Below are 18177 nucleotides of genomic sequence, written 5' to 3'. Positions count from 1 at the left end.
CACACACCATAGATATTCTGTTTATTCTATTGAATTGTATCTGTTTAGTAATAGATAGGAGTATTCAGTTAGAGACACAGACCAACACTGACAGATAGTAAGATATAGACAGCTAGCTAGCTAGATATTACATTAGCTATACATTCATATAAAATTATGTTCATTAGATAAAACTAAGGTGCAGTATTTTTTTTTTTTTTAGTATATGGGTCATTCCTTATATGCAGTGTCTTTTGAACATAAAAAATATTTTATATAAATACAATCACTTTCATATGTTATGTACACATATGTATCTATTCTTTTCTTCAGAATGAAATAGGTATAAATAAATATATATATATAGAATAAATAATATGCAAAAAAAGGACACATATTACGTGTTTATCCCACAAAGTGTGATTATGGAGGAAAGATTAGCGCTCATATTAGCATAATTAGTCATTGTGGTCATTGCGCTCTATATTTAAAAAAAAAAAGGTGGAGGTTGATATTGTTTAAAAATCGTTATACCACAGCACAGTTTAATTCTTGATTCTGATTAGTCAGAAGGTGGTGATTCATTTTCTGTACAATTTCTATTCATTTACTATACCATATGTGTATTAATGCATTTAATCTAATACATAATTGTTTCTATAGTAATAGCTAAATATTAGACGGGCCAGACAATCTATAATCTAAGACTAATAATAAAAAAAGTGATGTTTTTACACAAAGATAAGAAGATGTTTTTGGAAGGAGTCTCCAGTGTCAGAGGCTGGTGAGGGAATGGCTGTTTATAGCTGCTATAACCTAAATGATAACAGGAACTTTTTTCACAGGTGTTCCACAACTATAAACGGATAAAAAGGATGACATGCCATTCTTTAAAATAATAAAAATGAAATAAGTAAATAGATAGATAGATAGATAAATGTAATCTTTGGCAAATTGCTGTGGTATAAAAGAAAAAAATAACACTTGGTCTTGGTGATGTGATGAAACTTTTAAATTTGATTATTTTCCAATAATAGCACGTTGTGAAGTATTTTATTCTTCTTATACAACAGCAGTTTCCCAACAATTATCATTTTTAATTTATTAATGAACGTCACATTATGCTTCTTACCCATTTAGTTACATTTAATGTTGTGGAATTCTGGAGAAACAAATTAGTTCCTGTTATCACTTGTGTTCCCGGAGCTACAGACAGTCGTTTAGAGAAGGTCATGATTCATACAGTAGCTGCCGGGTTTGATTTTAAGCTTTAAAACCAACATGGAATGTCTGAAATGTCTGAAATGTCTGAGGAGGTGATGAATGGGAGAGAAAATTAAGGATCCAAGGCCACTGAAAAGTGTGCGCTATTGATGTGCAAAATGTTTCTAATCTCTTCGTCACTAATTTCAGAAAAGAAAAAAAAAAACATTTTCCAGCTGAATGTTTTATTCCTCTTAAATTACAACAGCATGTATATAAAAGGCAGAATTACAAATAATATGGGTATCTTTGCAGTTTCCTGTCGTTTTTGCATTCAAACTCACATCTTTATGCACCTAATCGATTTTAGAGCATTATTTGGAACACTGAATTTATTTATTGACACCACAGAAGGAAGATACAGAGGACTTTTGGGAATAAATGAGAATATTTTAACTGAGAGAGAATGTACTGTTCACCACACACACACACACACACACACACACACACACACGCACGCACGCACACACACACACACACACACACAATGAACCTGGTAACCCCATTTTATTCTATAATACACACACATCCTACACACTCTTGCACACACACTACAGCTCTTAGCCTGAGTGTATTATTTTTGAGTGTATTATTTTTTGAGTGTATTTTTCAGCCCACTGATAACCTCACACTCCATCATAGACATTTATTTATTTTTCCAAAAAGTGGAAAAATCTGGCATTTTTGGATTCCCTTTTCTTTCTATTTCTTCCTCTACTTGTCTATTTCCCTCCATCTATTCCCACTGTTTATTTATATCCCTCCATCTTTCTGTATCTGTTTATTTCTCTTACACTTTTTCTAAATTTCCCCCTATCTTTTCTCTCGATCCCTCTACCTCTGTCTTTCTGTCTCCTCTCTCTGTTTCTTTCTTTTTTTCTCCCTCAGTTTCATTTCCTTACTCTTTCTCTGTTTTTCCTCTTTTATCCTTGAGTTTTCTCTGGTAGTTTCCTTTTATGTATCTCTTTCTTCATTTCCTTCTCTCTCTCTTTATCCCCTTTTCCTTTCTGTTTTATTCCTGTGCCCCTTCCTGTCTGTTTCTCTTCATCAAACTTTCTTTCTTTCTTTCTTTCTTTCATTTACAGCCATGTTAATTATTTTCTTAAAACGTTGAAAAATGACACTGTCTTTTCAAATGAGGGAAGCCATCAAAATAAAAGCTCTTTTAAAGCTGGCATTTGGAGGGAAAAAAAACCTTTTTATGATATTTAACGGTGTTTTGCTCTTAAATATAAAAAACATGACAGTGTGGAGAGTTTTTATGAGTTGTTTATGAATTCACAGCAGATTTCTGTTTCACATTAGCTTCTGCCTCAGGCTTGAAAATCTGGCAGCCATTTTAAGCTGTAAATATTAGCAGAGAAGAGAAAGGTGATGATATAGTATCACCTGATGTTTGCTATCTTTGCTAGCATTTAAATATTGCTGTACATGGCTCACTGGATTACCTAGCTAGCTAATTTACTGTAACATCTAACATAGCTAATTATAAGACATGAACTGTCTAACTAAAAAAAAAAGTAATAATAATAACTACAAACAAGACATGAACTAATTTGATGTACTAAAGCAATGTGTCTCAGTTATTGTTACTGTTGCTAAGTGCCTAGCTTGCCAAGCTAGGTTGCCTGCTTGCTAAACAGTTTGCTAGATAGCTAGCTCATTGCAAGTTAACTGGTGGGCCCCAACACAAGCACCTATAGCTAGTAGTTAGAAATCACAGAAACTTTTTGTTTTAAAAGATGTAAAAAGGAGTGGGAATTAGCCAAGTAGCTGAACCATGACGAGATACACATAAATGTTAGCATTTGTCCTAGCTGTCTAAACCTTGGGCTGTAAAATGCCTCGGGTTACCTTTAAACCAAAAGTGCTAACTTTGTTGCTAACAGCTAAGCAATGGTTTTTAATCTAGAAGCAATCAAGTACACAAAAAAATGCAGTATTAACTAATATTCTCTGCTTGCCATGAGGACCATGCCCAAATACACCAATTTTTACCTTACACCTATGATAAATGTGAAATAAGAAATAAGAAATGAGAAATATTTGGGTGGTTCCATGATTGACCTTTTTTTTTTTTTTTTTTTTTTTCCACTGATATTGTGATACTACCTGATGAGGACACTTTCAAAGTATAAACCTGTTACCCAAAATATAGATGTAAATTAAATGATTAATTTAAAAAAGTAGATCATTAGAATGTCCTTAACCCCCTCACTCCATTAGCATGCTAGTTAACAACATTCTGTGTGTTTTCATGCTAATTCTTTGCTATGCTGATTCTACCCTCTTAGCATCATTTGAAACCTTGAACTGATCTAGTAAGTACACTTTGGGATGGAACAACACTGCTAATCTTTATTAACACCTGATACTGGTGTGTGTGTGTGTGTGTGTGCGTGTAGTGCTGAATCTGCAGTGCTTTCTCTTTGCAGCAGGTGTGTAAAGAGCGAATGTATATAATTGTGTATGTCATGTTCTGCTTTAAGAAGTGCTGACTCCTCACACACACACTCACACACTCACACACACACACATACACACACACAGGGGTGCTGCCAGCCAGGACCATTAATAGCACTGTTCACACAGTCACGCTTCCTCCGAAAACACCCGGGGATGTGTGTGTGTGTGTGTGTGTGTGTTAGTGGAAAAGGAGAGAATACTCGATTATCATTCAAGAAAATTCACTTAGGCTGCATAATTGTTTAACATAGGATCAACACACACACACACACACACGCGCACACACTCACTCGCTCTCGCTCTCTCTCTGTCTCTCTCACTGTCGACTTATTTTGCTCTTTCCTCCATTTCTTTCTTTTTCTTTCTTTTGTTCCACCTCTGTTTGTTTATTTTTCTCTATCTATCTATCTATCTATCTATCTTTCCATCTTTCTACATCTATTTATAGCTCTCTCCTCTTATTTAACTCTCTTTCTCTCTTTCCCTCTCGCTTTCTTACTACTTTATTTTAAATATCCCTCCATCCTTTCTCTCTATCCTCCCTTTATTTTTTCCTCTCATATGTTTCTTTCTTTTGTCTCCCTCAATTTCATTCCCTCACCCTATCCCTGATTTTCCCCCTTTATATTCTTCTGTTTCTCTCCACCTCTCTCCATTCATTTCTTTGCCTCTTTTTGTTACTTTCCCTTTCTCTATTCCTTTATTCATTTCCTTCTTTCTGTTCCTTCTTTCATGTTGACTTCTCTCAATCCATTTATTTCTTGCTTTCTGTTTCTTTCCTTCTCTGTATCCCTCCCTTTCTCTCCTCCCCTCTTTGTTCACTTTCCTCTCTCCCCTTCTATTTGTTCTACATATCATTATTTCTTTCCCCTCTCTCTATCTTTCCTTCTCTCTGTATCCTGCTTTTTCTTCCTCTCGTTCTATCTTTCTCTCCAGCCTGAATCTTCTGCTTATGAGACGAACTTTTATTTAACTTTTGAGTTGATGGAGTGATCAGAAAGAAGATGGAAAAAAGAGAAAAGTCTGTCTTTTGAACATCATTCTGATCTCTCCATCTTCACTAAAGCAACTTGAGAGACTGAGAGAGAAGAAATGAGAACAGCAGGAAGAGAGAAAAGGAGAAAACAGAGAGGAAGATAAAGGGGCAGAAATGGAAAAAGAAATAGATCAGGAGAGACAGAACGAGAGAGAGAGAGAGAGGTGCAAGTGGGTGGAGAAGAGGCAGTAATTTCAGTGTGTGTTCTACAATAAGCAAACACACACACACCCACACACACACACACACACACACACACGATTCACTGCAGCAGTGAGGTTTTTTGTTCTGTTTTTCACTCACAAAGAGTTTGAACAATTAAGATGGAACCTTAAAATAGCTGATGTTGTAGTAAGGACAGTAACTACGCCTGATTCTTGCATTTAAGATGGAATCTTAAAATGCCTGATGTTCTCGTAAGGACACTAATATGACACGTTCTAGCATTTGGCCCAGAACCTTAAAATCACGGTGTAAAAACAAAACACTTGGTGTGTGATCTAGTGTTTGGGACAGAACCTTACAACTATTTGAGTCGATCAAGTAAGAACCCTAGCTGGGGTCTTTTGGGACGTAACCTTAAAGTGGTCAATGTTCTAGCAAGAACACTATCTAGTCATGACTTCTAGCATTTGGGATGGAACCTTAGAATGGCTTGTGTTCTAGCAAGGACATTTGTTAGGCATAACTTGGTGTCATCTATCCATAAGTTCTAGCGTTTAGCACAGATCCATAAAATGCCCAATTTTCTTGTAAGAACAGTAAAAACACTAGCTAGGCATGACTTGTACCATTTGTGACAGAACAGAAAGAACACAAAAATAGGCATGAGCTCTAGCATTTGGACAGAACCCTAAAATGGTCAACCTTTTAGTAAGAACTGCATGAGTACTAGCAGGTACTCTAATAAGAAAATGGACTAGATGTGGGTTTTAGCATCTGGAACCTTAAAATTGAATGCATTCTAGTAAGAACACTAACTAGGTATAAGTTCTAGCATTTGGGACAGAACCAATGTCCAAGTAAGAACATTAACTGGGCATGAGTTTTAACTTTTGGGACAGAACCATGAATTGGCCAACACTCTAGTAAGGACATTAATTAGGCATGAGCTCTAGTGTTTGAGACATAACCCTAAAATGGACGACATTTTGGCAGAACACTAACTAGGCATGAATTCTAGCACTTGGTAAGGAGCATTGAAAGTAAAGTTGCTCATGTAAGAATACTAACTAAGCATGAGTTTAGCATCTGGAAGCGAACTTAAAATGAATAGATCTAGTAAGACCACTAGCTAGGCTTGAGTTTTAGTGTTTGGGGCGTAACCTTAAACTGACCAAAGTTCTAGCAAGAACACTAGTTAGGCATAACCTGGAGTTAACTAGCCTTTAGTACAGATCCATAAAATGGCCATTTTCCAACAACAACACTAACTATGGATGATTCTAATATTTAAGATGGTTCTGATGGTTCTAGTAAGATCACTGGCTAAGCATGAGTTCTAGCAGTTGGGAAGGAGCTTTTAAATTGAACATGCTGTAGGAAGAGGATGAGTTTTAGCATATGGAAAGGACATTACAAACCTTAAGCCTTTAAAATTGGGACACATCCAAGAACACAAACTGGGCATGATTCTAGCATTTGAGATGAAGCCTTAAAATTGCTGATGAGGGGACAGTACCCTAAATTGGCCAACAATTAGAACTGTTAGCACTGGGTACAGAGTAGAAGGACAGCACTCTAATCCATCACACACACAAACGCACACACACACACACACACACACACACTCACGCACACTTGAGAGCAAATTATTGTGTTTATCCAACTCGATGCTGTCCCAAATCTATGATGCACTAGGGAGGCAGTGTTAGTACTTTTTTCAGCACAGGACCTGTACATATGAACCTGTTAAAAAGTAAAATGGTTTCTTGCCTCTAAGCGAACTATGCTCAGCTCAAATCTTTTTTTTTTCTCACATTTTTTACACCTTAGTTCTTTTCAATTATGCAGTGAGACCCTAATTCCTGACAGAACAGTGTTACAGACTCTTGTGAGAATTATGTATATGGTGTTTTGGTATGATTTTTTCTTAAATAATCAAGCTGTCTTAAAGGAACAGTGTCTCTTTTACCTGTGTGCCATGTCTGAAGTCAGGTTTCTCGACATGTGTCTATTGAGGCTAGGGATGTAACCGAATACGAAGACACTGGGAATGAACAGATATTGTGTTCTAAACTAATACAAAAACAGATACACTATTCATTTTTTTTTAGAAAGCTTGCCAGAAAGGTTCACAGAGCATGTGGTTGAGACTTGAGTTGTGCATCGGGACAGGGATCCTGCAGAATCAACAAAAAAATCATGGGATCAGGAGATTTTTATGTTCTCGAAGGTGCCATTGCATGATACATTTACAGCATTTTTTCAGTCATCCTTAGTAACTGCCTGGTCAATATCACAGTAGTTTAAAGTACGTTACTAGTCTTTTTTTTTTTTTTTTTTTTTTTTGAGAAACAGAATCAACTAAATTTGTTAGAAAATATCACAGACAGGTACAAACAAAAACAATAACTGTGCAAGTGGGATTAAAAAATAGGTCTGTGCACATCTTTAGTAGCCAATTATGAACTGTCAGAGTGGGACATCACGCATTTCATTTCTTTGGGTGGTTTTCAGCATTTTCCAGTGTTTCTGGAGGTGTAGCGATAGGGTTCATGCTTAATTTAAAAAAAAAAAAAAATCTTCAGATTAAAGTCACGCCCACTTCACTTTTTGAATATAAATATAGATAAGGATATTTGGAGCACTAAACCAGATACAGATGGTGTCAAATTGAAAGAAGCAAGTAATGATAGCCTGTAACTGAATGTTTAGCATCATGAGTTCATTGTTTGGCTCAGTTATTCCTTTTTACTGTACTAACATTTGGACTGTACATAAAGAGAGTCATAAAATGGCAGTATAACGTTGCATTAAAAAGAAGTATACAATAAATATCACCTTGGAACTATTTTATCATCTGAATCACTTCTAAACTACAATTCTGCTTCATAAGTTGGAAATCTGAAGGAGACAGCTCTAAACTATGGTGACAAAGAAAGCAATTCAATTTTGAATATATATTTTTTTTGTTCTGTGAAAAGCAAGTGTGTGCCTTTTTTATTGAGTGAAAGCAATTTAGTTGGGAAGCCTGACGTGAAATTTTGGAATTCCCCTTCCTTGGGTGATCAAGGTGCGTGTGTGTGTGTGTGTGTGTGTGAAAATGACTACTGGGGCCACTTGTACACCACAAAAGTATGAGACAGCCAGACAGTGAACAAGGTAACATCTTCTTTGTAGAACTGTCTGTATTTCATTAAAGTCTGCACCCACCCACACGCACACACACACACACACACACACACACACACACAAACACACGAAAGGGTGAGATTTCTGTATTTAAAAAAAAAAAAAAGACCTCTCACAGTCTGTCTGGAAGGCTTTCTGAGAGAGACCCCGTTCTCTCTGTGATGTAATGTACAGTGATATGAAGTGTACTATTAATAATGATTTTTTTCTGTTAATGATGTGCTAGAACCACTGAGAAATAAAGTGTAGAACATCACAACACTTTTTTAAGCGCTCACAGCCCGCATTATGTAGCAGAATGATCCATTACACATCACCACAGTTCAAATTTTACTTCACACCGAGCAAGAATGCAACTTCGGAGGAGGCATGTATTATGAGAGAAAAACTTAGGCTGCTTCACAGCTCCAGAGTCTCCGGTTTGATCCTGAACTTGGGTTACGCTCTGTGTGCTGTTCTGCAGGTTCTCCCTGGGTCCATGTGGGTTTCTGCCAGGTTCTCTGGTTTCTTCCCACCTCCCAAAAAAACATATCAGGTGGAATGGCTATGCTAAATTGGCCCTAGGTGTCAATGCGTGTATGAATGTGTGTGCATCCTATCCAGGGTGTATTTCCATCTCATGCCCAGTGTTCCCAAGATTGGCCCTCGATCCACCAGGACCCTATGCAAGATAAAGCAGTGAACGAATAAACCAATGAATGAATGTAAATTTGGCCTGGATATTTAGATCTACAAACATGCAGTTGTTCCTGTGGAGGCTGTTCTAGCCCCTGAATGATGTGAGGTACCACACACATTTGAGTTGAGATGTTTCTCTCATAGAAAATCCAGGTACTAGCTAGTATAGTGTAAGAATATAGTGCATAGATTGTAATTTGAGACACAGCCTCACTCTCAATAATGCAAAACCTTCCCTCTCTCCAACGTCCTCGTAGTAAAGTCTGTCCATTCGGCGGCCATCTTGGCAACGCTCCAGGAAAGCTATTTCCATTCAAAGAAGACCAGGCTCTTCAATGGGGAACCCAAAATGGATCTTTACAGTGTCATCCTTATTTTTGGCTGTTTCTATGGTAACGATCATCAGACTGGAGTGTAGGTTGAATCTCCAAGTATCTTCCTGCACCCTATATATGTGCACTGCATAGGGCAGAACATAATGCCTTCTACACCCTACATAGTGCACTGTGTGGACAATAGGACTTGCCTTGCAACTACCTAACTAGCTCCTATGAAGTTTGGCTGGATTTTTACAGTTAAATTCCATTACAGATCACAAACGTTTGACCTGGTTGGGGGTCTATACCAAAGCTAATTATTAATTATGTACAATATTTTTTAGCTAGAATATTGTCTTTAAATCTACTATTATGGAATAGGGAGCTTATGTGTGTAGCTTCTCTGTTTCTGATGTAGCTAATTCACAATAAACTGTAAATAAATAAATAAATAAATAAATCCTTGTAGTACCTTCATGTCGAGTTGACAAGTTGGATTTTTCTCGTTACACCTTTACCTACAAGGTGATTAGCTCTTCTTATCGAAGGGTGGGACTTCAGTAATATTCCATGTCGAATGTCACATGCAGCCCCGTTCATATTTTAAACTCTCTCTACTCCATACAGTCTCTGCTCTCTCAGTGTACTTTAATGTAATTTATGTTGACTATTTATGAAACCTCTGCTTAAGTCTCAATTCTGAATGATTAGAAGGTGTTGATAAATTTTCTATAACAGCACCTCTGACACTAGTGAAGCAGCAAATCACAGGTTTGTATTAATGTGCTCATTATAATACATTATAATTTCTATACTAACAGCTTATTCACAGAGATGCATATGTTAGTTTTGTTATTTAGCAATGAAAAACATATAAACATTATTCTGGTGAAGTTTTCTGTAAGGGGGCGTTTATTTAGCATTTGCATAAGAAGACTTCCATTAGCGTCAGCGCTTTGAGGTAAAGCTGTTAGTCTACATTTTCCCCCCACTGGAAAGTCTTCAGGACAGGGGATTTTGTACTTTGCCATTTCTCAGTTATGTGACAAACTGCATTTTTTCCCCTTCTCATTAGCTTCAAGAGGGAGAAAAAGAGAGGGCAGTGAGGTAACGTAAATGATAACAGGAACTAACATTTACGGATGTTGCACAACATTAAATGCAACTACAGCTGACATAAAGTCTACACACTCCTGTTTTACATTTTGTGATGTAAAAATGAAACCAAGATAAATCGTCAGATCTATTCTTTTCCACCTTTAATGTGATATAGCAACCAACAAAATTCACGTGAAAAGTTTTAGTGAAAAAAAAGAAAAAGAAAAAGAATACAATTCCCTGGTTGCATAAGTGTGCACAGCCCTTAACTAATACAAATACATAACTAGAACATCTTGATTTGGTAATTTTGTCCCACTCTTCCTTGTAAAAATGGCCACATCTATCAAACTGCGAGGGGATCTCTTGTGCACAGCCCTCTTCAAGTCATTCCACAGGTTTTCAATAGGATTTAGATCTGAACTCTGATTGGACCATTCCAAACCATCGCTTCTCTTCTTTTGAAGCCATTCCTTTGCTGAGTTGGATTTGTAATTTGATCAAGCTGGAAGGTAGAATTTTTCTGCCCTGCTGAGTTTGTGCCAAAATAGATTGGTATTGGTATACTCTATTTTGATTAGAGCCGCAGTCCCCAGCTAAAGAGGAGCAGCCCCACAGCATGATGCTACCACCACCATGCTTCACCGTGGGTGTGGTGTTCTTTGGGTGATAAGCTGTCTTGTTTTTGTGCCAAACATATCTTTTAGAATAATGCGTAAAATGTTCTACCTTGGTCTCATCAGACCAGAAGACATTTTGCCACATGCTGCTGTTTTTTTGTAAGAAAGGGCATTCGTCTAGCATCTCTACCCCATAGTCCAGACATGTGAAGAATATGAGAGATTGTTGCCACATGCAGGGAGTGAGCAGTGCTTGCTAGATATTCCTGCAGCTCCTTCAATGTTGCTATAGGTCTCTTGGCAGCCTGCCTGATATTCCTGATTTCTTCCCGTCCTTTCCTCAGTTTTGGAGGAACGTCCTGTGATGATGGCCTTCATGCTGTTCCATGCTACATCTAATGTTTTGGAAATTCTTTTGTACACTTCTCCTGATCGCTAACTTTCTACAGTGAGATCCTGTACATGCTTTGTAAGTTCTTTGTGGACCATGGCTTCAGCAGTCGGATGAAACCATGAAGCGTGTCAAGAATATCCTTCAGAAACAGCTGGATGTTTATTTGGGGTTAATCAGTATCACTTCATTGATGACAGGTGTATAATAATTACTTTTAAACATGAGTTTGAATGTGATTGGTTAATTTTGAGCGCAGTCCCCATTATAAAAGGGTGTGCACACTTTAAAAAAACCAGGTTATTATGTTTTTTCTTTTTTTCCCTAAAGCATTTCTATTTGTGTTTCACTTGAATTGAGTTAGTTGCTGTATCACTTTAAAGGTGCAAAAAGATTTGACATGATTTATCATAGTTTCCTTTTTTTACGTCACAAAAACCTGCAATTATAATAGGGGTGTGTACACTTTTTATGTCCACTGTATAATCAGATAATGTGTAATGTGAAAAAAATTGAATCATTGGCAAATCGTTGTGATGTAAGATGAATAAAACACTTCTGGATGTGTTATAGAAAAATAATCAACTTCAGGGTGGTAACAGTAACTCTGTTTCATCACACCATCATGTTGATAATTACTGTTCTCTAACACAGTGTTTTATTTCATACTTATGATCATGACTGCTTTCCATATCATGGTTAGTGAGTGAGTGAGTGAATCCTTGCACTCGTCAGTAACAGTGTATATGTGTGAGTCTCTGTATGTGTGCCTCTGTCACTGTGTGTGTGTGTGTGTATGTGAGAGAGAGAGAGAGAGAGAGAGAGAAGTTTATGAATATTTATAAATGAGCACCTGCAAAACACATAAATGTGCACACACACGCACACACACACATACCATTCTCACAACCTCACACATTTTGAGAAAGGAAACAAGAAGTGATTTTAGTTTACGCTTCTCAATGACTTCTCTATTTAAGATACATTTGTTACCTCACACAGCCCAATTCTGTGACATTATACACTGCTGCGTGCTAACAGACACAGGCTCAACGTGTGGACACTGTGATGAAACATTTTAAGTTTAATAAAGCACTAATAAAACAAATGGTGTGCTACAATAGTAGTAAATAGATAAAAGAAATAAATAATCTGCTTATTGCCAATATTCCATCTTCATATCATGATCGTCACTTAACCTTTTATAGAACATTCTGAGAAAAAAAATATACAGTATTATTATTAATTATACAGGGTTGTACTCTCAGGTATAATATAATATAATATAATATAATCCTTTTGTATGTATATCTCATCTTGGAAGATGAAATTAAGGTGTCTTTAAGGTACATTTAGTATGCCTTGTATCTTTTACCTAGGAAGGTTCATATAGTGTGTCTGTAAAGCTTTAAAGGTAATTGCGGTCCAATTATGTACCTTAAATGTTAAAAGGTGCACTGTGTCCACATTTCCAGGTCAAAGATACTCACTGAAGGATAAAGGTACAATCTTAGCAAAAAGGAACAAGATACAGTTTAATAGCCTTTTTGCTAGAGGGCAGCTTAATTCAGTGCTCATCAAGAAAATTATTTAAACAATTGATATGAATTGAGGATTTGTGTCAAATTACATTTTGAATGCCCAGGCAAAACGGTACTAAAGGGACAAATAGTGCATTATTAATGGCAAATTACAAAGTACAGACTAATACTGTTGTTGAGAGTGTATACTGTATGGTTTATAATATTATACATTATACTACAGGTCTGTTGAATTCTCGATTATGATTGGTCAGAAGGTGTTTTTTTATAATTCTGACAGTAGTGCAGCTGCAAATCACAGGTTTCTATTCTAATACATTATAGTTTCTATAGTAACAGCTTACACAGAGACTTGTATCCACCTCCACCAATTGATGATATGGTGAAGTTTTCTGTAAGGAGACATTTATTTAACATTTTTTGGAAGGAGTCTCCAGTGTCAGAGCTTTCTAATAGTCAGAGGTAAAGCTGTACTTTTAAGTTTTCCACCACGGGAAAGTCTTCAGGATGGAGGAGTTTATGCTTTCTGGTTTCTCGATAACATGACAATTTGCTTTTTTTATTATTATTAATTATACGGTTATGGACGTACTACAACATTAAGGATAACTATGAGCGTGAGTCAAATGAAAACCTTAAAAGAGTGACATAAATTAGAGAAAAAGTACGTTAAATCTGTAGTTTCAAGAGTGAAAATGTACTACTGATCTATTGTTCTCAATTGCCTCTTCTACTGCTACTTTAAGCCTGATACACATTTGTGATAAATTAAAAAAAAAAAAAAAAACTTTGAACTCTAATTAAAAAAATCATAATTGCTGGCAAATTGTTGCAGTGATAGAAGAATTAAAAATGTCAGGATGTGCTGTTATAGGAAAATGATCAACTTCAGGGTGGTAACAGTAACTCCACTTCATCACACCACTGAGTATTTTTATTTTATTTTATTTTATTTAACGTATCACAATATTGTTTTTAGATTCAAAAAAAAAAAAAAAAGCAGCAGGCTTTCCTGACACGTTTTTCACACTCTCGTGGAACTCTCGTCCAGCGAACAGATTTATGAGACTGCCTTCTCTGAGAACGACACATGCAACACTTATTCAAATTTGTCCAAAATAAGGGAGACAGCTGTCTTCATGCTTGCCTCTGAATGGGACAGACTTTATCTGCCCAAAAACACTGCCTACACAACAGCCTCCTCCTGAGCAGGGACAGTGAAAATATTGGGAAATATTGTATCTTGTGATGTATTGTGTAACCAATTATCAGCGTATGCCTAGGGGAGAGTAGTGTATACTTTTAGTCTGTATTCTAATTCTTATCAACTACTTTAGCTAAATAATCTACTGGAACTAAATAATTCTAACATTAGTACTAACTGCAAGCTTTACCTCAGGACAGAAAAAAAATATATATATATATATATATATATATATATATATATATACAGTATTTAACAGCTTTTCAAACCAAAGCTGCATTTTTTTGGTGAAATAAAATACACTTTTCTTTACAGAGACCACAAAACTGTCTACATTCCTATAATTATGGGGACATTTTGGGCTTAACAAAGGGCCCACCCACACACACACACACACACACACACACACACGCACTACTGCAATTACAATCTTCTGTAGTGTATTATACGTACAGCATTTCTCAGAGTCAACACTCGACACACTCATGTACACTTAAACAACCTCTAGTATGAAAGGATATCTGAGACATAGCCAGTTTGAGACATAGCCAAATATGCAATAAAATTCAGGGGAAACTTTTGGTTATTTTATTTTTACAACATTGTGAATGAAGTGTATGAAGATTAAAATCTAGATAAAATGTGGGTGAAAATCCAGCTTAATTAATTAATATATTTAATAATAAATAAATAAATACTAACAATAACAATATAATATTGACATTATAATAAATTATGCCATTTTTATGATATTTTTTATTACATTTAAATATTGTTTTTCTTCCCATTTAAAAAAAATAACAATTACAAACTGAGTGTTAGCAGCTTATCTGATGTGAAAATTAATACAGAATTTTTAAATTGTTAAATATTCATAATTTTACATCATTACAACATTTCTACATCATTTTTACTTTTCCTTTTTCATTGTTAAATAATTTCGTTTTTTAAAGACAAATAAATATGATTACAGGTTTTTTAAATGGAATAATATTGTTTTGCCGACAGTTTGTTAGCAAACCTGTGCATTGTGATATTTTTCGTGTATTGTAGAAATGTTATCGTGTCATGATGTGATATTTTTCTCATATTGCCCATCACTAGTAATAAGTAAACTATTTTTATTTTTCTTTCTTTACTGAATTGCTTTCAATGGCTACTTCATTCATTCCCATCAAAGCTGGGTGTATATTTTGGGGCGACCTGAAATCATTCCTTTTTAATCTTTTATACATAAATATTTAATTCATAAACCATTACATATAATGTACTGTATATGCATACTAGTTTTGTGTATAAAAACACTGACAGCTATGTTCTCAGTTGAAAAGTGCAAAATGAAAAACAGTTTGCTGTAGAGATTCATATGATAAATGTGTGTGTGTGTGTGGGTGTGTGTGTGTGTGTGTGTGTGTGTGTTTGTTTGTGAATATTTCATTTTGAGGTGTGTTTGTGTGCGCCTGGTTTTGGAGACAGTGTTTCATTTCGCTCACAGTGAGCTCCAGTTTATTAGTTATTAGTTAGAGATCGGTATAGCTGAGCGTCCTGTATATTCGTTTTTCAGAAATGTGTTAGGACATTTGAGAGCAGAGACGCTGTTTCTCTGAAATGTGAGTAAGCAACTGAGAAAAACTGTAAATGCCATATAACCACACAGCGGTTCAGTTAGTGTGCAAAAAGGAAACTGCTAAAATATTGTTTAAAGCTGACTTGTTTCATCTCTTTATTAAAATCTGTCAAGGATTAACAATATAATAACAATATAATATATTTATAATAACATATATAAGTTCCTTATCCTTATCAGGGACTGTTTATCATCACACCCCTAATTAGCATATAACTGAAAAGTGCATTTATTCCTCATTACAATGCAACAATAGCTTATAACATTGTTATTTATATCAGAGCGCTGCTGAATTCTTGATTCTGATTGGTCAGCAGGTATAACAGCATCTCTGACTGCAGTTCACCTGCAGGTTTATACTAATGTGCTCATTATTGTTTCTATAGTAACAGCTCAGTCACAGGGACTTGTACGGTGGACACTCCACGTAAACAGATTTAAAAAACATGTAACTGTTGATTTGGTGAGGTCTTCTGTAAAGAGACGTTTATTTAATATGTATGGAAGGAGTCTCCAGTAACATGGCAAGCTGCACGTTTGTCTCAGTAACATGGCAAGCTGCACGTTTGTCTCAGTAACATGGCAAGCTGCACGTTTGTCTCAGTAACATGGCAAGCTGCATGTTTATGATTTCAAGAGAGAATAAAAGAGACGCCGATGAGGGAACAGCAGTTTACGTAGCTGCCATAACGTAAGTGATGCATGAATCACAGATGTTCCAGAACATTAAATGTAACTATAAACAGATAAAAAATTCTGACATGTTAGTATTTAATTACTAAATACAGTTAGTTAGCGTTGGCAAATGAAGAATAAGAATAAGAATATAAGTAGAATAAAACACTTATTGGATGTTATAGGAAGACATTGTGGTGTGGTGTTGATTATTTTCCTATAACAGCACACCTCATTGTGTTTTACTCCTTACTTAATATCCAGTTATAGTTTAAAACATAAAGTCGTAAAACACTATCAGTCTTTTCTTTTTCTTAGAACATAAGAATAAAGCATATCTGAACTCTCACACACAAGCGAATAAGCATTTACTCACTCAATAAACATTCCTATACACCATAACAAGAGAGGCCATATTAGGCCCTAATCAAACAAATAGCACAGTGTACCTATCTGAGCAGCATCTTTACTGTATCTGAACTGTCAGGCTATAACGACACCAACAAAGATGGCGGATGAAATCTGATCTATATACAAAACAACCAAAGCACCACTGTTATTTCTACTGATTTATGCAGTAGTTTGATGACAGAAGGAAATATGCCACACAGACTGTTGGTGGCCTGCCATCACTAGTGTCATCACTTTTAGATTCGAGAGGAAGTAGTGTTCTGAATCAGTGTAGACTTCCATCACACTAGCTACTTAGCAACTTTATAAAACAGTATTATAGCTTGTTTTACACCGGTGGCTTATCATATCATATCATATATCGTAATTACGTAGCTAGCTTTGTAATTATGTACCATCACTTAATGAAATAAATTACTAAATAAAATAAGGTATTACATAATTAATGCAGCCATACGTTGAAAGGCTATCACAGTGGTAGCTGAACGTTACCTGCAGAACCTAGATAGCTAGCTAACTAGCTAAGTTATATATAAAGTTCACAATTTTCATTGACTTGTGTTAGGGTGTGTATGTATGACATTATATTTGGATTACGTGGCAAACCACATTATAAACTATTTCAGATCAAATTTATTTATTTATTTAATTACTTGTTCAGATAAAATTTTGTACTAGTGCCTTTCTATATCTGGGTGTGCGATTGTATTGTTCCACAATACTTTTGCCATTTTCATTATACAAATAACCACAAAAACAGCAATGCTACATTTAAAAAAAAAAAAGCAATGGAAATGGTCTAAACAAAATAAGATTTTATCAAACAACTCGATTACTGTTTAAAAGTACAGTCGAAACTGGTGATTTCTCAAAAAAACTTAGCGTGATATAATTTAACGCAATATTCATATTGTCATCTCTGACTTGTGTAACAGTGAAGCTGAGTCGTGTTAACTTTAACCTTAACAAAGGACACAAAGCAGGATAGCTTTTTTTTTTTTTAACTTTTTCACTATTCCTTTCAAATAAAAAAGTGCTTTTTATGTCAAAACTGTTATATACTACTGTTATAAATGTTATAAATGTCAAAACTGTTATATACTACTATCATCAGATGATTAAACACAAAAAATAATAAAAAAAAAAAGCTAAAAACAAAAAATAAATTCATTACTTTATTTGGCACAAACCTACAATGCGTTTAAGTGTATTACGTGTTTAAGTGTTTAAATATATATATATATATATATATATATATATATATATACATTAATCCATTGTTGTATATTAAGATTAATAGGATTATATTAGAATTAGTAATTAGGTCTTTATATAGAATTACGTGTTTTAAATATATATATATATATATATATATATATATATATATATATATATATATATATATATGTGTGTGTGTGTGTGTGTGTGTGTGTGTGTGAGTTGGTCTATACATATATAATAAATGTAATAAAAGATGTCACTATGTCACTATCTTCAGTCTCTTAAGCGCCATCATC

The 18177-nt window shown here is 35.2% G+C and overlaps 1 protein-coding gene across 2 annotated transcripts in view; it reads right to left on the bottom strand.

The window, feature by feature from the left end:
- zmp:0000000926 (lysine-specific demethylase 6B) overlaps positions 1-18177 on the bottom strand; it is a 52275-nt gene that overhangs the window by 20956 nt on the left and 13142 nt on the right. The gene's annotated exons all lie outside the window — the stretch shown is intronic.

This window comes from Pangasianodon hypophthalmus, chromosome 16, assembly GCF_027358585.1.
Source record: "Pangasianodon hypophthalmus isolate fPanHyp1 chromosome 16, fPanHyp1.pri, whole genome shotgun sequence".
In the NCBI taxonomy this organism is placed as follows: domain Eukaryota; kingdom Metazoa; phylum Chordata; class Actinopteri; order Siluriformes; family Pangasiidae; genus Pangasianodon; species Pangasianodon hypophthalmus.
This window is presented reverse-complemented; position numbering and strand designations above follow the sequence as displayed.